Source organism: Nematolebias whitei, chromosome 13 (genome assembly GCF_014905685.2).
Source record: "Nematolebias whitei isolate Nwh7 chromosome 13, NemWhi1, whole genome shotgun sequence".
Classification (NCBI taxonomy): Eukaryota; Metazoa; Chordata; class Actinopteri; order Cyprinodontiformes; family Rivulidae; genus Nematolebias; species Nematolebias whitei.
Window position 1 is genome coordinate 42,933,669 of NC_056510.1, and position 19,383 is coordinate 42,953,051.

The 19,383-nt window shown below is 42.2% G+C and overlaps 1 protein-coding gene across 1 annotated transcript in view; it reads right to left on the bottom strand.

Annotated features, from left to right (window-relative positions):
• itgav (integrin, alpha V) overlaps window positions 1-19,383 on the bottom strand; it is a gene marked incomplete in the record, with an annotated part of 192,048 nt that overhangs the window by 129,343 nt on the left and 43,322 nt on the right.

The window sequence follows — 19,383 nt, forward strand, 5'->3', positions numbered from 1 at the left end:
AACGGCACAGGCTGGACGTCGCTGGAGACAACCTTCGCTGGAGGCGAAGCTCATGAAACCCACAGAAACAAGATTAAAAAAATATTAGAATACTGTGAAGACATCAGCCCACACTTCTCAGTTTTTGCAGAAAATAAAGAAATAAATTAGGATCACAACAAATCAATCAAAATTTGGTACTTTCAAAACTATATGTCAATCTTCAGTATTTGGTTGTGAATCCCTTTGTCTTAATCTCTGTCTCGATGTGACGTGGCATTGAGACAATCAGCTTGTGGCATTGACTGGGAGTTATGGAAGCCCAGATTTCCTTGATGCTGTCAGATCTTTGTTGTTGGGTCTGGTGCCCCTCATGTTCCTCTTGAGAATACTCCATAGATTCTCAATGGGGTTTAGGTCCGGAGAGTTGGCTGGCCAGTCCAGCACTGTGGCATCAAACCAGGTTCTGGTGCTTCTGGCAGCATGAGCAGGGGCCAGGTCCTGCTGGAAGATGAAGCCTGCATCTCCATACAGATCCTCAGCAGAAGGAATCATGAAGTCCTCTAAAAAAGTGCTGTTCTGTAAAGTGCCCTGAGACAACTTTGTTGTGATTTGGCGCTATATAAATAAACTGAATTGAATTGAATTAAAACATTCTGGTAGACTGTTGCAGTGACGTTGGATTTAAGAAAGCAGAGTTTACCAACACCTGCACCGGACATGGCACCCCAGATCATGACTGACTGTGGATATTTCACACTGGACCTCAAGCAGTATGGGTTCTGTTCCTCACCCTTCTTCCTTCAAGCCCTTGGACCTTAATTTCCAAATGAAAGGCACATTTTACTTTCATCGGAAAAGAGTTGGCTCAGGTTCAGAAGTGGCTTGACCCAAATAACCCAACAGTTGTAGTCCATCTCACGGATGCTTCTGAATGTGGTGGTTTTTGAAGCTGTGTCTCCCGCCTCATTCCACTCTTTCTGGATCTCTACCAGATTCTAGAATCTTCTCTGTTTCATGATCCACTGAAGCCCACAGTCATCTCTTTTGCTGGTGCATCTTCTCCTGCCACATTTTGCCCTTCCACTAGACTTTCCATTGATATGCTTGGACACAGCACTCTGTGAACAGCCAGCCTCCTTAGCTATGAACTTTGTGTCTTACCCATCCTATGGAGGGTCTCAATGATGGTCTTCTGGTCAGTTGTTATGTCTGCAGTCTTCACCATATTGAACCGAGCTGAGACAATTGAACCAAACTGAAGAAATTAAGGTCGTTTTCACACCAGATAGTCCGGTAGACTCGGTTCGGGACCATTATTCATGACCTTTTGTTACATTTGAGCTGGTGAGTTTGCATTCACACTGCACTGTGCAGTCGAGTCAACCTGTTGAACCAACCTGTTCCCCCCCTCGCCTGTGGGGGCGCTGCACCAAGAACTACTGAAAGAAACAACACAAAAACCTCTGAAGACACGTCTTCTTCTTCTGTAAATAAAAATAAAAACGCAGTGGCATCAAGTTTTAGCAGTTTTAGGAGTTATATTTTGTCATTTTTCAACAATGGACTCAGCATGAGCAGAAGATGAGACAGAAGACCATGGAGAATATTGTTTTTCACACAAGGCAGCTGACGGCTCCATATAAGGTCAGAGAAATGTGTGTTTGTTTGTCCTGCAGAGCGGGGCCTGGTCTGTTTACATTCACACTGTACTTGAACCGCACTGGAGTTCTCTTCTACCGGACAGAGACCTAGGTTTTAGCCCGGGCCAGAGTTCACCTTTTTGTTCTGTGACAGAGTTCGATGGCGCCTTCACACCTCTCCAAACGAACCGGACTTTCTAGGAAAACGAGCTAGAGTTCGATTAAAGCGGACTAAACAGGGCTGGTGTGAATGCACCCTTAATGACACCTGGGGAAACCTGTGCAGGTGCTTTGAGTTTAGTAGATGATTAGTGTCACACTCAGTTCATGCCCTGCAAAATTTGGTCTGATTTCTCCACAGTATTCTAATTTTTTGAATTCCTGTTTTCGTGGGTTTCATGAGCTGGAAGCCCAAATTATGTAAAAATAAACAAATAAATACTTGAAATTGTTTAAACTGTGTGCCCTGAATCTATAATCTATTAAAAATTAACATTTTAAATGGAATTATGGAAGTTAAACAGCTTTTCTATGATATTCTAAATTTTTTGGAAAGGGTCTTTATATATTTAGGTCCGACCTAAATATTTAGTTAACAAATTAAACATTTAGTTTAAGAAATAAATGTTTAGATTAGAAATTAATTATTTAGTTTGTAAATTAAATATTTACTTTTGAAAATAAATATTTAATTTATAACTAAATATTTAGTTTATGAATTAAACATTTAACTTGCAAGATAAGTATTTAGTTTGTAAACTAAATATTTAGATTGTAAAATAAATATTTGTTTGGGAACTATGACATTTATAAATGTATGAATAACGGTGAAAATATGACTTTGAAAAAACAAACAAACTCTTTTCCTTATTAAAAGCTAAATAAACCAAAATGTTGCTGTTAATGTTTGACTGTAACTTTACAAACGGCGCCCCATAATAAAGCTGGCACAGTTTATTTATTTATTTTTAATCTTGACTGATAAAAAAAAAAAAAAAAAACTTTTTTTAATACATAAAATGTTTATAAAAATCTCCTGATGCATGCTCAATAATCTAGGTAGAAAAATCTAAAAAAGTTCAATCTGGTCCGCTGGACATTCAAAAAACAAAAAGGAGGAGTAAAGGAGGCCATCTTTGTGAAAAAAAAAACGTCCATCATTAAACAGGGGTGGAGCCTCCGGGTTCAACTGTCCCCCTCTTACAATGCTGTGATTGCTAGTATCACTCAGCCCTCTGTGAGTAGTAAACAGCCATCAGGTGCTAATGATCCATTGTTAGGCTGATGGTCCTTCTTGAGCATGTGATCAGCTGGTTTTGGTTGTCAGCAGCAAACTGGTTGATCCACTCTGAGAAGGTGCTATTTAAGAGACTGAGCTGAATACAGCACCTCAGACTGAGGAAGTCTTTTGGATGAGAGACGAAACGTTTCTACATTTTTTTTTTTTTTTTGAATGTCCAGAGGACCGGATTGAACGTTTTTAGGTTTATAAAAATCGTTTCTACCCCTCCGTCCCAGACCTGTCCCAGTCTGCCTGGATCAGGGTACGGCCTTCATGAGCAGGTGAGACCAGGGTCCGGGCAATGGCCTTCTGTGAGCCAGCAGCTCGAAACTCCAGTGGAGGACCGGGGAAACCGGCGGAGCTCTATCTAGCTCAATCTGAATTTTGTTGTCAGCCACCAAGCACAAAAAACTCCTGCACTTCAGCATTTGAACACGGTGTTGTCATTATAGTTTTTAAAATCTTAAAAATAGATCCAGTTCCGAGTTCAGAGTAATTGAAAATGGTGGATCAGTGAAAAGTTTCTGAAAGATCAAGTGACTCCTCCCCCTGACCAATCAGTGACCAACAGTGTTCTGATGTCATGTTTAGGTGCCGGCTTGGCTCACTTGGTCCAAGCAGAGACAAAAAAGGAGCCAGTTCCATGTAAAAAAAAATAACAGTGGAAAAGCACTCAAAACCGTACCGAACCCAGCCAAACCAGGCTGAAGAGGAGCGGTGGAAAAGGGCCATTATCATTCAACCTTTATTTAAACAGGTAAATCCCATTGAGCCTCGAGGACTCATTTACAAGAGAGACCTGATTTAACAAAGAATGATGACAACATGACAACAGCAACAACAATAAACAGTTATAAAAAAGCATACTAGTTTTTTTTTTTTTTTTTTTTTTTAACAAATAGGATGGCTAAAAGGAAAAGGTAACAAAAACAAACAAAAAAAAAATTAGTCGCAGAAGACCCAGCTTGTTTTCAAAAGAGCAGACGTTGGCCAGGAACAGAGATGGAATCGGCAGTCTGTTAGCATTAGACTTCAGTCTCTGTATTTTCCTCTTTTCTTTCCCCGTGCGCAGCACTTAAGGCTCCAGTATATTGCCGCGTATGCCCGTTCACGTGTACGTACGCGTGTACAGTACGCAGAGGGTTCAGACATAATTCTCCAGCGTACAACCCGAGCAGCTGCAGAGCAGCTTCACAGACAAGGGGCGTTTACCTTCGGGACAAATTCAGGTCGTCGATTGGTCATTTGCTGATACGCCTACTGGATTGATTGACAGGTCAGAAAAAAGAAAAAAAAAGCGAGCACTGGCAGCCTCTGCCACAGCGGTGTTCTCTGTTTATATCTTGTTAATAAAAAGATCTAAAAAAAAAAAAAAACAGAGAGCACTGGCCCTGCAGCCCACACATCAGACCAGCCCACCAGGAAATCTCCAGATTCTCCCGCAGCCACGCTGGACCTGAGTTTAATTCGCTCGTGACAAATTCCTCCATTTCTCACCATTTCAGTCATGGCATCAACGGAGGAGGAAGAGATCACTGCCTCTTGGAAAAAAAACAGAAAAGGCCAGATCAGGGATGAAGAAGGGGAATTTAATACATTGGTGTCGCATACAAAACAGTCCGTCGCTGGGCAGTTTATTGTGCGACACCGCGTATGCGGTCGTAAAAATTTGAGCTTTGTACAGAGGGTATGCTGGGGGGTACGCATGTACCTCTGCGTACATACGTGCGTACCTCTGCGTATGGATGTATGCGGCAGTATACTGGGGGCTTTCCTTTTCCCGGCAGTGCGCTGGTCTCTCCATGCTGACGTCACTGATGTCCATGAACCCCCCCTTTTCTTTTCTTGCTATTCTACGGTGAAACCAGATGTCCCCCCCCCCTTTTCTTTTCCTGCTATTCTACGGTGAAACCAGACGTCCCCCCCCCCACCTGCTTCCCTGCTGCACTCTTTTGTCCTGTGAACCCTTAAAAAAGCCTCTTTTTTGTCCTGCATACCTCTTAATTTGAAGGATCAGCTGGTCTCTCAACAAAATCGATCAACTTCTCCCGACAGGAGTCAGGGTAAGGAGGACCCTCTGACCTCGAAGGAAACAAATTTGATTCATGATGACAACTAGATTCTACTGTTGGGGTTGGTGAAATCTGGTTGTCTACAAATTTGTGTGGAGGTGTTTAAGCTTGACAGTGCTCAGACTGAATTTGTGGAACTGCAGCAGGGAGTTGGAGCAGCTGTTATCAGGACTGTGATCTCCCTGGCAGCACTCATGAATGGTGGGAATAATCTGGAGAAGCTGTGAGCTCGACCTTTGGAGTGTAGTGAACTAGGCCTGATGTCAAAACCTTGACCTTAGGACCTTATGGGACAGAAACTGTCATTTCATTGATTTGAATCCAGAAATACAGGTTGACCCATCCTGAGACTTTCTTTCTTGAATTAATCAAGTAAAAGAAGACTACTTTCTATTATCATTACTATTTTACAAATGTTTGATAATCAAATTGTGTTAGTTCAAACAATGTTTACATGTTGAAGTGAACTACTCATTTTTAAATCAACTGTGAAACAGTAATAACGATTTTTAATCCTTATTCAAAGAAGAAATCAGGTTAATGATGCATTGTCTGATTTTCTGTCTTCAATGAGCAAGGGTGTAAGTTGGTCAAAGTTCAAGTTTCGGTCAACTGCAAGTTTACTGAAAAAGAAATGTCATGTTTAACTTTTACAGCAAGATACTAGAGAATTGACTCCACGAAGTCTGAAGTTCTTCATAATATCTTTTGTCTGTTCTTAAACAATCTTAATCTTTTTCCTTGACTTTTCATAACACCTTACATCACAAAACACACCTCTGTTTTGGTCCATCGACCAATCAGAAACTCCCAAATGAACCGGAAATAGAGCTCTTTAAATGTTGGTACTTTCTAGTTCAACCCAGTAAGTTTTTAGTTTAGTTTTTGAAAAGAGTTGGAGTAGATGGAGAGTTCTGCAAGAGGTTCCACCTCCAGTTGGAGTCGGGTGGAGAGTTTGCAGCTCCAGTCGTTTGGGAGTAGATGAAGAAGTTCTGCAGTTCTGAAACTCAGCAGTTCCAGAGTTCATGAAGGCTGGAATTCAGGATGCTGATGAGAGAAAGAAAATCAAGCTGAACCAGAGAAGATCTGGGAATTATGAAAGTCTGTTCTGGATGATCTCACGACTCCCGAGGTTTAGCTGTTCTTACGGAGACGCTGAAAAGTGGCTCGAAGTGGAACTTTACGTCGGAACTGACATATCTTCAGAAAGGTAAAAAGTCGATCTTCAACCAAAGTGTACCGTTGGGACAAGCTGGTCCAAAAGAGCATGCTGTTCTGGTTAAAACAGACAAATTCCCTCACACATCTCTCTCAAGATAAACTTCATCTTTCCATCTTTAAAACTCTTCTATCAAGTAGAAACTAATCCAGATATTTTTAGGAATGTCTGAAGCAAAGTTTTTCAATCACCGCCGTGTGGTAATGCCTGTTGTACTACTGGAAGTGAGAACAATCGCTGTATTGTTTACTTCCTGTAAAACTGATTAATAAGCTGTCGTTATTTTCAATTTTTGCCAATTAATGTAAATGTGTGATGTGCTAAACTTGATTCTGTTAATAAATGACCCACTGTCGTTGGTGAGTCAAAGATAATTAACGTCTCACGTCCACATTTTATTAAAATCAGATGCACGTCATTATACAGTCCAGAAAAATGAAAGAATCCGTTTAATTTATGAATATATCAGCATATGTTCATATTACAGGAGTAAAGGATCAATTCAGCTGTTTTGGAGTTTCCATCAGAGAATATGTACAGCAAGATTTTAAAGGCAGAAACAACAATTCACGAGTTCTGCCTGACCCAAACTGTGGCCTTGATGCCGGACTTATCTCAACTCCTGGAATGTTTGGAAAACAACAAAGATGCTTTGACTGTTTCCTCACCCCTCCCTTCCCCAAGGCCGTGGGCATGTAACAGAACCTCAACTGAGCTGAAGATGAACGTCACCTCTTATCTGGACAATGGCTGAGGGGGGGCTCTGGACTCTGCTACGACTTTCCCTTAAAAATTCAATGTCTTCACCGCCTATATGTAAATGTATAACGTCTGTTTATGTTGCTTTGCTGTGGTAGGTTTTCTTGATGCCTCAAATTGTGCCCTGTCTAGGACACGGTGTGAGAGATCTTTTTTTTTATACCATCTCTCCTCATGCTTTCTTTCCTTTTCTCATCTAAGCAAAATATTATTCTGAATAAGAATAAGAAGCCCGCGCTAATTATTCATAGCCGCAGCTTCGTGCACTCCGCCCATCTTCGGACGACTGTACGTACATATTCGCGTTGTATCTCGGTGCAATGCCAATAAAGTTTATTTTGATTCTGATTCTTCTGATTCTGATATAAACACAGAACACCGCTGCGGCGGAGGCTGCCAGCGCTCACTTTTTTTTTCTTTTTTTCCGACCTGTCAATCAATCCAGTAGGCGTGTCAGCAAATGACCAATCGGCGACCTCAATTTGTCCCAAAGGTAAACGCCCCTTGTCTGTGAAGCTGCTCTGCAGCTGCTCGGGGTGTACGCTGGAGTACGAAGTCTGAACCCTCTGCGTACAGTACACGCGTACGTACACGTGAACGGGCTTATGCGGCAGTATACTAGAGGCTTAACTCGTAGGCTTATCTTTCTCATGGAACCAGCTCAAAGTCTGAGTTCTGGAGATAGACTGTCAGCAAAACAGAGCAGGTAAAGAATCAAGTTTTTAAATGCAGACAAAGTTCCAGAGGCAAGGGGAACCATTTTGTAATAAATGTAACTAAAGGTGAAGCAAAGGCAGGATGGCCGGTGTAGCATGAAAATGCACTCCTCTGATTATGGCTTCTGACCCTTGGGCTGTCTTCCAGATTCATCCTGAACTATTTTCTTTAAAGTTACTTTTGACTTGAATAATGTTAGATGTTTTACACACATTCACTGTCCTTGGACTCAGAGTCTACTACAGTCTGACTAATTTTTAATCTTTTTCTTTTTGTAGGGTTTCTGGGGTCTGGTCCTGCATGTTGTGTTTTCCCTCATGTTTACCAGTTCCTTTCAGCATTCCTCCTCCCGTGTTCCAGCACTGTCACACCTGTGTCTGATCCTAATCACCACAAGTGCCTTTTATTTCACCTTGTTAGTGTCTGTATATAGTCAGCCCCTTGATGTCTTGTCAGTGTCTCTGAATTGTCCTTGTCCTAAGGCTTCATGTTCTGTGTGTCCTCCTAAAAATAAGTTTGCTGTCCAACAGCTCTTTGTTTTGTTTATCTAGAAAATAAACTTATTACTTATTTTGACCGGAGTCTCTCAGTAGTGATGGTGAGATGAAGCTTCATGAAGCACTGAGGCTTTCCATCAAATAGCTCGACTCATGATCTGACCCGCCATGGTGCTTAATTTGCTCTACTGCGCCATCAAGTGGACTATAAATGTAAAACTGGTAGATGGATTATAATAACATAACTGGTTTATGAAGCTTTAAATTGAATAAAAGATAAAAGAAACCATGTTTGTGAGGACCTCAAATAAAGTCTAAATTTGATCTGCAAATGATCTTAATCTGTCTTTATGATGATTGTGATGATGGATTTTTCTGTCTGCCCCTTATATTTCAAATCTTGTGCATACACACGAGCCAATTCCTGAATTGGTCACGTGGTACAGCCCGCTAGCAAGGCCTCGAACGTCACTACATGTGTCATCAATCCACGCCTTGATACAAGCTCCACATAAATCCTCCTGGATTACTCGACACATGCTCCGATGCCTCGACACAGAAGGACACATCACTATCTCTCAGCGTCTTCCTGCACGTGGTTTCCAACACTCAGATGCAGACCATGATAGAATCCAGAGACCAAATCGAACCCAGCAGGAAGGTCACTCTTTTCGAGTTCCTGGTTTGCGATGCTAAAAAGACTGCTCAGTGTGAGGAGGAAAGAAAAAGAACCCTGTACCAAGGTACTCACCTGGCTTTTAAACCTGGGTCCTTTGTCTCACCCCCTCGTCTTTTTTCACCCCCTCACAGAGCAGTAGCACCTCGCAACCCACCTCCTCCCCAAACACCTCCTGCTTTCCTGGAGTGGTCCTCAAAGGGAGGAGGACAACCTGCTCGGATTCGCCACAGGAGGAACAGGCAGCAGAACCGAGCCGGTTCCACCGAACTCCAGCACGTCTCTCCTCAGACGCAGTCAAGTCCTCGCCCGTGCATTTCTCTTCGTGGGGGGGGAGGACGCCGCACACCCCTGCGCTCCTGTCGCTGAGGGGAGAAACCCTGCAGCGCTAGCAATCTCTGAGAGAGGATGATCGCTGTGGAGGACATCATCTCCAGGAACGCTGGGGCTGACAACAATAACAACTCACTGGAGATGTGGCAACAGTTCCATCAGGTGTGGATGGAGAGGCGCGTGCTGTGCTCGCTTCTGCTGGCTGTTGCTCAGCCTGGTTCTCCTCCCAGCTCACCTCCAGCTGATCTCTCTCCAACACCATCAGCTGCACCTGGTCTGGGTCCAATGCCAGCTGCCCCTGTCTGGCTTTCCATGCCAGCAGCACCAGCACTGGACCTGTTGGTCTCCGCACCAGCACTGGACTCATTGGTCTCCACACCAGCACTGGACCCGTTGGTCTCCGCACCAGCACTGGACCTGCTGGCTCTCACACCTGTCTCGCTGGGTCCCGTACCAGCACCAAGGCTGGTTCCTGCTCCATCTAAACCCTTGCTGGTTTCCGTGCCAGCACCAAGACTGGTTCCCATGCCAGCACCAAGACTGGTTCCTGTGCCAGCACCAAGGTTGGTTCCCGTACCAGCACCAAGGCTGGTTTCTGCACCAGTTAAACCCTCGCTGGTTCCCATACCAGCTAAACTCTCGCTGCTTCCTGTGCTAGCACCAAGACTGGTTCCCGTGCCAGTACCCAAGGCCCTCGCCTTGAAAACACCTTCCAAAGATCCTCCCTCATCAAGCTGCAGCTGTCCCAGGGATCTCCTCATCTGCAGTTGTGGTCTCTCCACTGGCCATAAAGGGACGGTCTCCTGGCTGCCCACCGGAACCCTGGTCCAAGAGTAGATGGCATCCTGGCCGCCCAGCTTCATGCTCTGTACCCCTGTGTGCCCTCCTAAAAGTAAGTTTGCTGCCCTGACAGCATTTTTTATTTTGTTTATTTAGAAAATAAACTTTTTTTTAAACTTTTTTTTATTTTAAGCCTTTCTTTAATTTTTTTAACACAACTGAACATCTAACATTCTCCCTTCATTGAACTCTAAAATAAAAAACAAACACACATAAATAAAAAAATTAAAAAAAACGCACAGCACAGGAATTGCCAACAACTTTTAAAAAATAATCACAAAAAATATACAAAAGCAATGAACCAAATCCTCTGAAAGTCACAAGGAACCACCCATCAAGATGTCAGGTACACCTCCACACAGCACCACCTTTGGTCAAAAAGATCCGTGGTCATTTGTAGAACTGATGTCATCTTTTCCATAATATATACTTGTTTAACCCTCCGTTTCCATTCAGTTATTGTCGGGGGTTTCAAGTCTTTCTTATTTACAGTGATTAGTTTTTTGCAACCAATAATAAAACATTTACTATATATCACTGATTTGAGTTGAACTCTTCATTTAACATAACCCCCAGTATATAAAACAAAGGACCTGATGGAACTTCCATCTGTATTATTTTCTCAAGCTCCACCTTGATATTCCTCCAGTATGTTTGGATAACAGGACAATCCCAGAATATGTGTGCATGGTCACTTATTTTCCCACATTTTCTCCAGCAGTATGCAGTTGAGGGATCCTTTGCAAAATTAGAGATATTAAGAGGTGTGTGGAAATACCTCATTTTCAGTTTCCAGTCAAATTCTTTCCATAAGTGACTGGTAATCCCTCTTTGGTTGTCTTTCCACAGGTTATCCCATACTTCATCTTCTTTCAGGACATTTAACTCCAATTCCCATTTCTCTTTAATATACCAGGTATTCTGGTTAATATCAAGTGAGAGCCTCTTATATAAAATTAGAGAAATGTATTTTTGTTGGGATTTTCTTTTCTATAATGGAAATAAAGTATTGTTCTATATCATTTGGATCTTTATTAATTCTCTCTTTGTCTTTATGGTTCATAATGTAATGCCTAATTTGGAGATATCTATACATATCTTTTGCTGGGAGATCAAATTACTCCCTAACCTGTGAGAAAGATTTAAAACCTGTTTCTCCAAACAACTGGCTGAGAGTCATGAGAACGTTGGTGTTCCATTTATTTAGAAAATAAACTTATTACTTATTTTTACCAAGTCTCTCAGCATCTTCCTGCACGTGGGTTCCAACACTCAGACGCAGACCATGATACTTTTATGCTTTTAACAAAGAAAGAAAAAAAAAAAACACTCAATGAAGTTTAATTTGATAACAGGTGTGAATATGAATAATGTTGTTGTTTTCATCCATCCATCCATTTTCTTTACCCGCTTATTCCATTTTGGGTCACGGGGGTCGCTGGTGCCCATGTTCAGCAATCACTGTGCGAGGGGCGGGGTACACCCTGGACGGGTCTCCAGTCCATCACAGGGCCACATAGAGACAAACGAGACAAACAACCATTCACTCTCTCACTCACACCTAGGGACAATTTAGAGTTACCAATCAGCCTAACATGCATGTTTTTGGACTGTGGGAGGAAACCGGAGTACCCAGAGAAAACCCACACATGCACGGAGAGAACATGCAAACTCCACCCAGAAAGGCCCCTGGACCGGGGTTTGAACCAAGGACCTGCTCGCTGAGAGGCAGCAGCTCTACCAGTTGCGCCACCGTGCTGCCCTGTTGTTGTTTTCAATCATTATAATAAAAGCATTTGAAATATTACAATGTGTTTAACATTTTTCTCTGTTCCAATTTTCAGAAAATAACTTTTCCTTGAGAGACCTCTATGTTTAAGTGTTTTTGAGATGGGATCTGTTTATGTCAGAGGGGAGTCATAACATCTGAGAGATCCCTAAAAACACGTCTGAGAGCTGATGATTCAAACTGTTTCTTTGTGTGACATTTCTGATTTTGTTTTCTCCATCGTGATGTGTTCGTCTGCTGTCCGTCTTATTTATTCCTGAGCAAAGAAAACAAGTTGGCTCAGAAACCATTTTTGTTAGAAGCAAAGTAGAAGTTTAAAGTTGCTACTGAAGATGAAATGCTGTTTTTATCACTGAGACTTACATTTTCAGCTTAAACTGTAAGCTGGCTGAAGGTTGCCGATTGTCCGCACACCTTCTCATCAGCTGAGACATCGATTCCTGAAGCAGTCACGTCACAGAGACTTTTGGCTACCTTGGGTACTACCTTGAGTAGTTTCTGGCTAGTCCTCTTCGTGGTGTATTCTGGTTTGATCCACCAGATGAATCCCAGAAAGACGAGTCAACTTGTGTCCTCAACACCGACCAGGTAAGGAGCAGAAACCTGGTGACATCAATGCATCTTTGGGTCTGGTTATGCCATTTTTGCTGATGCAACTTGATAAATCATTTCTTAGCTTACAGTGATAACAAATGAATTGATCTGGTCACTAACATCTCTCATCCAAATTCCAAAGTAAACTATTGATCAAATAGTTAAACTTGGTCCAAATTTATGTGCATATAAAAGACAAAATAATTTCTGCTCCAAGAGCAGAGTGAATTAATTCTTGATTTAATTATTGTTTAGATTGTACATTATTGTTTTGCTACTTTTCCAACCAGTTAATCTCCAATTTATAATCCTTCATCATTTGTGTTGTTCAATTTGTTTATTACTTTTGATGACTCTTAGTTTGATCATTTTTTAAATAAAACTTCAAAGACAGCTTTGGTCTCCTTCTCTGGATGAATCTTCATTTGTTCTGGTATAGAACTCCCCATAATGAACACATTCTACTTGAGTGATTGAGTTCTGATTATTAAAGGGTGAAAACACTGAAGTTGTTGCTGGTCAGTAAACTGGCCTGTTGGAGACCTAATGAGTGAAAAACAAACAAATAATTGTAGTAAACTGAGGAATAAGTGTCACCCTTCTTCCTCTATTCACTTATGTTACACCAGAGACAACAATTAAAAAGTATTTATTGCAGTGACGTGAAGACCAGTCAACAAAAAGTTAATACAATAACAAAATCTTCATATTTTTTCCTCAGATGGTTAATGTGTCCTTAAATTAAAATATTGCTAAATATGTGACCAGCTGCCAGCTACCACCTGCTTCTGTTTATCTATAGAAATTACTGAAGTGATGGAAAATTGTAAAAAAAATTATGACATCCTTGGAAGAGCTGTTCGGAATAAAAAACAAACAAAAAAATGATGCACTGGTATGTATTTATCCTCACATTTGTTTAGTCATGTATGCAGACACTAAAACACATTTACTGTATAGAAAATCTGTTGCACACAGGTTTTATTCAACAATGAGTTTTAGTTAATGATGCAATTTAATAAAAGATAAACAAACTGGCATTGAATTGTTTAATTACAACATCAACTTGGATGACTCTGTACCAGTTTTTAACATTTCTGTACTGGGTTTGTCCTGACAGTTTCACAGAAAAACTGTGCACGTGAAGGTGATGATTAAAACCACTAGATGGCAGCACAAGCACATTAATGATGGCAGGGGCTGTTAATGAGTTTTGTACAGTGGCAACTATCACTGATTTGTTGATTTCAGATAATAGTTTATGTTCAGTACTTAGATAAAAGTGTACAAAATATGATGATCTTCATCCTAAAAGAAACCAAAATAACTACTGTAAATATGGTATATACAATATTTAACATGTCTAAAAAAGTTCAATCTGGTCCTCTGGACATTCAACAAACAAAACAAAGCAAAACAACAACAAAACTCTAGAAACGTTTCATCTTTCATCCAAAAGACTTCCTCAGTCTGAGGAGCTGTATTCAGCTCAGTGTGCTAATCATAATAATAATAATACTTTATTTATAAAGCCCTTTAAAACAACCACAGCTGCCACAAAGTGCTGTACATATAAAATCAAGAACATTTAAACACATACAACAGTTGTTAAAACATTAAGATCAATAAAAGTAATAAAAACAGTGCAGAAAAAATTCAGTGTGTGCTAAAAGCCAGGGAGTAAAAATGTGTTTTTAAAAGAGTTTTAAAACTGGACAGTGAAGGGGCTTGTCTGATGAGAAGAGGGAGATCGTTCCACAGTCTTACAGCAGCAACAGAAAAAGTTATGTCCCCTCTGAGCCTCCGCTTGGACCTCGGCACCTCCAGGAGCAGCTGATCAGCTGATCTGAGGCACCGAGCAGGAGAGTATGGGTGAAGCAGCTCAGAGAGGTAGGATGGAGCAAGACCATTTAAACTTTTAAAAACAAATAAAAGAATCTTAAAATGAACTCTAAAATGAACAGGCAGCCAGTGGAGTGAAGCCAGAGTGGGGGTGATGTGCGCCCTCTCGTGAACTCCAGTTAGAAGCCGAGCAGCAGCGTTCTGGACCAACTGGAGGCGTCTGAGGGAGGACTGGCTGACTCTAAGGTAAAGAGTGTTACAGTAATCCAGCCGAGAGGTGACGAAGGCATGGATTACTGTATCCAGCTGCTATTTTGTAAGGATGGTCTTTACCTTAGCCATCTGTCTGAGGTGATAAAAACTGGTCTTGACCACCGCTCCAATCTGGGACTCTAATTTAAAATCACCGTCCAGTTTAAAACCCAAGTTAGAAACAGTTTTCTTTACATGTGGTGCCAGAGGGCCCAGATCTACAGGGCAAGGTTCACAAGAGCCACTAGGACCAAACACCATCACTTCTAAAAAAAGTTAAATCTGGTCCTCTGGACATTCAAAAAAACAAAACAAAGCAAATCAACAAAAAAAATGTAGAAACGTTTCGTCTCTCATCCGAGAGACTTCTTCAGTCTGAGGTGCTGTATTCAGCTCAGTCTCTTAAATAGCACCTTCTCAGAGTGGATCAACCAGTTTGCTGCTGACAACCAAAACCAGCTGATCACATGCTCAAGAAGGACCATCAGCCTAACAATGGGTCATTAGCACACTGATGGCTGTTTACTATTCACAGAGGGCTGAGTGATACTAGCAATCACAGCATTGTAAGAGGGGGACAGTTGAACCCGGAGGCTCCACCCCTGTTTAATGATGGACGATTTCTTTTCACAAAGATGGCCTCCTTTACTCCTCTCTCAAACCATCGTTCCTCTCTGTCCAGGATGTGAACATCTTCATCCCTGAAAGAGTGACCGCTGGCCTGGAGATGAGTGTAGACCGCAGAGTCCTGGCCTGATGATGTTGATCTTCTGTGCTGGGCCATCCTTTTGGCCAGTGGCTGTACTCATCTCTTTAGTTGGCAGCTCAGAACACCACATACAGAATACCATGGACTTTGTGGATAAGGTGAGGGATGTCATCATGGAGACTGATGAAACAATGGTCTCTTTTGATGTCACATCACTCTTTACATGCATTCCTGTTGATGCAGTAGAGGTGGTCAGTTTAAGATTAAAATCAGACACCACTCTGAGCAGCAGGACCACGCTTTCTACAGAACAATTGTGTCAACTCTTGAAACTGTGCCTGCAGTCAACCTACTTCACATATGGGGAGCAATATTATAGGCAGAAACATGGGTGTGCTATGGGGTCTCCAGTTTCTCCTATTGTTGCCAACCTGTACATGGAGGAGGTAGAAAAGAGAGCCTTGACGTCCTTTTCAGGGACACCACCAAGTCATTGGTTCAGGTATGTTGACGACACCTGGGTTAAAATTAAATCTCAGGAAGTCCAACATTTTACTGACCACATCAACTCTGTGGATAAATACATCAAGTTCACACGAGAAGATGAAAAAAATGGCAGGTTGGCTTTCTTGGACTGTGAGGTCTCAGTCTCTGATAGAGGACATTTGCAAACTGAGGTGTACCGCAAACCCACCCACACAGACCAGTATTTGCAGTTTGACTCCCATCACCCTTTGGAGCACAAGTTAGGAGTCATCAGGACTCTGTATCACAGAGCAGACAGCGTCCCCACTAACTCAGGAGCCAGGCAGAAGGAGAAATCCCACACAAGACAGGCTCTAGAGCTGGTGTGCCCAACCAGTCGCTTCTCACAGACATAGTCTCGCAAGTTTTGGGTGCGGTGACACAGCGCTCTCACGAGACTTGAGGCTCAGTAGTGGAGTAATGTCGGTGCGCAGAAAACATGGATGGAAAACTAGCGAACAAGCAAACGAAAACTTACTATTTTCACACAGAGTGGGAGGAGGAGTATTTTTTTGTTTATTCTAATTCGAAGTCTATTTGCCTCATCTGTAATTGGAGCGTTGCCTTACCCAAAAAGTGTAACTTGGAGCGGCATTTCAAGACGATGCACAAACGGTTTGAGACAGATTTCCCTCTTAAAAGTTCTTTACGGACTCAGAAAGTGCGGGAGCTAAAAAACAAGCTTGCAGCCCAGCAGTCAGTCTTCACTCGGCCCAGCACAAAAGGTAAAGCTGCTACGATAGCTTCCTACCGTGTTAGCCGCATCCTGGCTCAACATAAGAAGTCTTTCAGCGATGGACAAGTTATGAAAGAAGCGTTTATTGAGGCTGCAGATGTGCTTTTTCATGATTTTAAAAATAAAAGTGAGATCGTAGCTGCTATTAAAGACGTGCAGTTGTCCAGACAAACAGTGACACGGCGATGTGAGGGAATGGCTGTGGATGTGGAGGAGCAGCTAAAAAAGGACGTGGAACAATGTGAGTGTTTCTCTCTTCAGTTTGATGAGTCGACAGACATGGTGGATGTAGCCCAGCTGTGTATTTTTATCAGAATGGCCTTTGCAGACATGAGTGCAAAAGAGGAGCTGCTCACCATCTTGCCTTTGAAGGGACACACAAGAGGAGAAGATATTTTTAATGTGTTTATGGAGTTTGTTAATAAAAGCAACTTGCTCCTCTTTAAACTAATTTCTATAACAAGTGATGGCGCTCCAGCAATGACTGGTCACATCAGTGGATTTGTTGCACTCTGCAAGCAGAATGATGCTTTCCCAGACATTTTGCACTATCACTGCATCATCCACCAACAGGCCCTGTGTGGGAAGATTTTAAACATGAAGGAAGTGATGGATGTTGCCATGAAAACTGTGTGCTCTATAAGGGCCAGGAGTCTGCAGAGGAGGTTGTTCCGGGCTCACTTGGAGGAGGCAGGAGCAGACCACACAGACCTGCTGCTGCACATGGACGTCAGGTGGCTAAGCAGAGGTACATTTCTGGACAGATTCAGTGAGCTGTTGCCTGAGATCAGGGATTTTCTGAAGCTGTCAGATCATGGTGAACATTCAAAACTAGAGGACACCCAGTGGCTTTTGGATTTAGCCTTCCTCACAGATCTCACCAGCCTGCTCAATGAACTGAATTTGGAGCTTCAGGGAAAGGACAAAAACATAATCCACATGATCAGTTCTGTGAGCACCTTCAAAAGCAGGCTGCAACTGCTCACAAGTCGGCTGCAACGCAGGGACCTGCGAAACTTCCCACACATGGAGGCAGAGCTACAGCGCCAAGGGAAAGAGGTCCCACAACTGGACAGTGCACACTATTCTAAGCAGGTTCAGAGCATCTCAGCAGAATTTGAGAGACGATTTACTGACTTTTCCTCCATTGAGCCTGTTACCAGCTACATGTGTTATCCTTTTGGAAATGTTGATGTGGATGACATTGTGTCCAAATTGGTGTCCGTGTTTCAGCTGGACAGCTCTGGTGTTGAAAATGAGGTGTTGACTCTGCAAAATGACATTGGGATCAAATCCAGAGCATCACCTGGCGTGGATGGAGAGTTCTGGAGTCTGCTGTCAGAAGAAAAGTATCCTAACATCCGAAGATGTGCTTTGAACTTAACAGCACTTTTTGGATCTACCTACCTGTGTGAGTCTGCTTTTTCACACATGAAAATCATCAAGTCCAAAAACAGATCCACAATGAATGATGATCATCTGGAGACCTGCCTGCGCCTCGCAACCACCTCATACTGCCCAGCTTATGAGACCATGGCCTCCTCCTCTCAGTGTCAGAAGTCCCACTAAGGTAGAGACACATTTATTTTATACAGCTTGCATAAAAAGTTGTCTCCTATAGACACATCACGTTCTGTTTTATTTACTTTAAAGAAGTCAGGAGTAGGGATTGATGAAAAATTATGTTTGTTGATAATGAGACTGGACGAGTAGCTCTCGGCAAATTGACGACTTCAAAAGTAGCTCTTGGTTCAAAAAAGGTTGGGCACCCCTGCTCTAGAGCAATGTGGATATCCTAACTGGGCCTTCCTGAAAGCAGAGAAGAAACCCAAACAGGACTCCAGTCAGCGAACAGGTGAAAAGGAGGAACCCAGACCCAGACCAGTGGTCATTCCATATGTTGAGGGAGTATCAGAGAAACTGAGACGTTTATTTTCTAAACATAACGTCCCAGTGGCTTTTAAACCCAAAATACATTACGGCAAAGACTGGTTCATCCCAAAGATCCAGTCCCTCGGCAGAAACAGAATAATATTGTGTATGTTGTTCAGTGTCAGGAGGGTGATCAGTCTTACATCGGGGAATTAAAACAGCCACTGGCCAAAAGGATGGCCCAGCACAGAAGATCAACATCATCAGGCCAGGACTCTGCGGTCTTCACTCATCTCTAGGCCAGCGGTCACTCTTTCAGGGATGAAGATGTTCACATCCTGGACAGAGAGGAACGATGGTTTGAGAGAGGAGTAAAGGAGGCCATCTTTGTGAAAAGAAACCGTCCATCATTAAACAGGGGTGGAGCCTCCGGGTTCAACTGTCCCCCTCTTACAATGCTGTGATTGCTAGTATCACTCAGCCCTCTGTGAACAGTAAACAGCCATCAGTGTGCTAATGATCCATTGTTAGGCTGATGGTCCTTTTGAGCATGTGATCAGCTGGTTTTGGTTGTCAGCAGCAAACTGGTTGATCCACTCTGAGAAGGTGCTATTTAAGAGACTGAGCTGAATACAGCTCCTCAGACTGAGGAAGTCTCTTGGATGAGAGACGAAACATTTCTATATATTTTTGTTGATTTGCTTTGTTTTGTTTTTGTTTGAATGTCCAGAGGACCAGATTTAACTTTTTTAGATTTTTCTACCTGGATTATTGAGCATGCATCAGGTTATTGCTCTAACGTTTGTTATATTTTCAAAACTTAACCTAATATGAAATATACAGACTTCAGTCTTAACCATATTGATTCATATTTAGTAAATCGTTAACAAAATTTAAAAACCTGTGCAAGTTTGCACAAAAACCTCTTCTGAACTTCAACCTTTATTTAGACAGGTAAATCCCATTGAGCCTCGAGGACTCATTTACAAGAGAGACCTGATTTCAACAAAGAAAGATGACAACAATGGACAACAGCAACAACAATAA